This window comes from Pseudophryne corroboree, chromosome 2, assembly GCF_028390025.1.
Source record: "Pseudophryne corroboree isolate aPseCor3 chromosome 2, aPseCor3.hap2, whole genome shotgun sequence".
Taxonomy (NCBI): Eukaryota; Metazoa; Chordata; class Amphibia; order Anura; family Myobatrachidae; genus Pseudophryne; species Pseudophryne corroboree.
This window is the reverse complement of record NC_086445.1, coordinates 288,846,852-288,850,398: the sequence shown is the minus strand read 5'-3', so window position 1 is coordinate 288,850,398 and position 3,547 is coordinate 288,846,852. Positions and strand designations below refer to the sequence as shown.

Genomic DNA, 3,547 nt, shown 5'->3' with positions numbered 1-3,547 from the left:
ATTATTGTTACATTTTAGTCAAGAAAAAAACCTTTCATTGACTAATACTTTTAGTCTAAATTTTCGTATACGTAATTAACACTGCGAGATTGTGTCGCTAACATTCAGCAAACTCCAAAAACTGTTTGCTTGCGAAAATCAATGCTATCTTCAGATGGCGCTGATTGCTCCAATTGATACTATGGGAAGGAAGTTTGGGGTTGCATAAAGGGATATGATCAGATCCCTCCATCTCTGCTGCTGAAACGTGACTTAAGAATGTGACATAACAAGTTGATTTTCATAGAAACTTGCAACTAACATTTGGATGCAAGGAATTTGCATCATAAAGTTTGTGTTTAATCCCACAGTTTGAATGCATGGTTGTGACAGGAGCTGAACAATACCACTACTGTATGTGCTGTTGGTTGGCCATGCTATTCTACTTACTCTCAGGGCCAAATGTAATACTGTAGGTTCCAATTTTTAGAGAAGTTTAAAGTTGCTAGAAATTACAGCAGGATTTCAGTGACTTTGGTCTCAAATTTATCGGATAAAAATACATATGTGTCCTAATTAAAGATGTGTGCTGGACCAAAAATGCTGTCACTGGTTTTAGTTTTGTATTTTTTTTTTTAAAGGTTAGAATATGTATGAAGTATACATATGTAAATCAAGCATTTATGTAAAAATAAGTAAAAGAAAGAATAGTAATATCAACCTAATTTTGAGTCATGAATATTACACTAGTTATATATATATATATATATATATATATATATATAGATCCAAATACTCATAGGCCATATAGATTCAATATTCCAAATTAATAAATATATAAATAAATAAATGAGATAAGCTGAGAGATTCTTAACTCAGTACTCAGGAGGCCACAGAGGGAGAGTCCAACGCGTTTCATCTTTAGACTTCTTCAAGGGATAATGGTAAGTCAGGACATGGCATCTATTTATACCCCCCATAATTAGGTAGTAAATTATGACCTCATATCCTGTTTAGGATGAACTAACAGAATTACAATCTTAGGTCTGTGTAGAAATCACATTATCTATGTCAAGGGCAATAGTGTATCCAATTACTAACACAGTAAGATTGTTTAGGCCATGTTATACATTCTAATATTTATATTTTGATAACAAGTGCGGTGCTTCATCCACACTTCCGATGTCCGTAGCTGCATACTGTGCATGTGCGCGAGCATTAGACCCCTTTCCCAGTCCTATTTGTGGCTTCAAACGTTACTTCCGCCACACTTCCGGTAGCGGCAAGTCTCTCGTGTGCATGCGCGTCATCTATTGACCTTCTCCTTGATAACAGCGCCAGCCATGATGACTTCCTCCTTAAGTCACTCGTTTTTAGTCCTAGTTATTTCATTATTGAAAACGGAAGTTCAGCGTTGACCTGAATGTTTGTAGATATTTCATATTTGCATGGTTATATAAATTTTTAACTGTAATATTGGTGTTTAGTTTCCAGATAGAATCCTTTTAGATGCTCAAGTGGAATGAAGTAATTAGTGATAAGTCTATTATTAATTTGCTAAAGACTTTAGTGCATAACAGTGCTCTTATAAATAAGTAGTATATTTTAGTGAGTTCTATTACTACAGTGATTCATACTACTTATATTCTTAAAGTGATAGTACTCAAATTCAAATGTTTATATTAAAGTGTAGATTATATTTAATACTATGTCTAAACTTAATAAAGAACAAGGTGTTAATAGTGATCTATTGTGGGTTTAGATCAGTGCTTTATTAATGGTATCTTAGCTTAAAAAACTACTCATAAGGCTTACAGTCGCTCAGTTTTTGATACAGTACCTGATCTTCCCAAGGAGTCACCCCTCCTGGTACTGTTCAGGCCCAACACTGCTTAACTTCCAAGATCGGCCGGGTTTGGACATTCCCAGTGTGGTTTGACTGTATTTAATTAATGTGCAAAAAAGAAGACCATGCTATATTTTCTTAATATTTTTTATTATTGTTTATTCTTACAGTGAGTGCTGTATGTTTCTAACAATATGTATAAAAAGTGACATTTCTAAAAGTGTGTATAGTGATGTGAAAAGGAATAAGGAATGGTGGTTGGAATGACACCTTTACAGAAAAGGAGCGATTTCATAATTTTCGTGGAGGCCATTAGGGTGCATAAATCCCAAATGAAAGATCCAGAACATCTCTTGCTGTGATAGTTTCTTTGCCAAGTCTTTTATTATTTATTATTATTATCCTTTATTTATATGGCGCCACAAGGGTTCTGCAGTGCCCAATTACAGAGTACATATGCACATGATCAAAACAGGAAAACAGTGACTTACAGTTGAAGACAATTTTGGACAAGTACAGGGTAACTAAGCATAACTACACCAGTAAATGACAGAGATAAGTTCCAGGTGGCCAAAAAACTGTGTGATTTGGGCAGTTGAGGATTATTAAAGTTAGAAAAGGATAAGCCCATGATGGAAGAGGGCCCTACTCGTGAGAGCTTACATTCTAAGGGGAGGGATAGACAGACAGGGGTGACACAGATGGGGTACATAGAGAGCGTGGAACAGGGGGTTAGGATGAGATTTGGCTGGGTTTGGTAAAGAAATGGGTCTTAAGAGCCCGTTTGAAGTTTTGTAGAGAGGTGGAGAGTCTGAGGGGGAGAGGTAAAGAATTCCAGAGGAAGGGAGCAGCACGTGAAAAATCTTGGAGATAGGAGTGGGAGGAAGTAATCAGAAGACAGGAGAGCCGGCGTGCATTAGCAGAGCGAAGAGGACGGGTGGGAGAGTAAAGGGAGATAAGGTCAGAGATGTAAATGGGAGAGGAGTGGGTGAGTGCTTTGTAAGTGAGAGTGAGAAGTTTGAATTGGATTCTGAAAGGGAAGGGAAGCCAGTGAAGGGCTTGTAGGAGAGGGGAGGTGGACGTAGTGCGTTTGGTGAGGAAGATAAGCCGGGCAGCAGCATTGAGGATAGATTGGAGTGGAGAGAGGTAATTGTCAGGGAGGCCAGTTAGGAGGAGATTACAGTAGTCCAGTCTGGAAATAATCAGTGAGTGAATAATGATCTTAGTGGCATCCTGGGTGAGAAAAGGTCTGATCCTGAAAATGTTTTTGAGATGAAAATGACAGGTTTGTGAGAGGTGCTGAATGTGTGGTTTGAAGGAGAGGGAGGAGTCAAGGATTACACCAAGACAGCGTACTTGGGGGCTAGAGGAGATAGTCGTGCCATCAATGGATAATAAAATTGTGGGAGGTGAGGTTGTGCGGGAGGGTGGGAAGATGATCAGCTCGGTCTTAGACATGTTGAGTTTAAGAAAGCGCTGGGACATCCAGGAAGAGATAGCAGAAAGACAGTTAGAGGCACGAGTGAGGAGAGCCGTGGAGAGATCAGGGGAGGAGAAGTAGATTTGAGTGTCATCAGCATAGAGGTGATACTGGAAATTAAAAGAACTAATGAGTTCACCTAAAGAGGAAAAGGAGAGGACCAAGAACAGAACCTTGGGGGACACCAACAGTTAGTGGAAGTGGGGGCGAGGTAGCATCATGAGAGGAGACAGAGAAGGAAC

General features: G+C 38.8%; 1 pseudogene; it reads right to left on the bottom strand.

Moving 5' to 3' along the window:
* Window positions 1–1,807: 1,807 nt before the first annotated feature.
* Window positions 1,808–1,926, bottom strand: LOC135051544 (5S ribosomal RNA; annotated as a pseudogene).
* Between the last annotated feature and the right edge of the window lie 1,621 nt (window positions 1,927–3,547).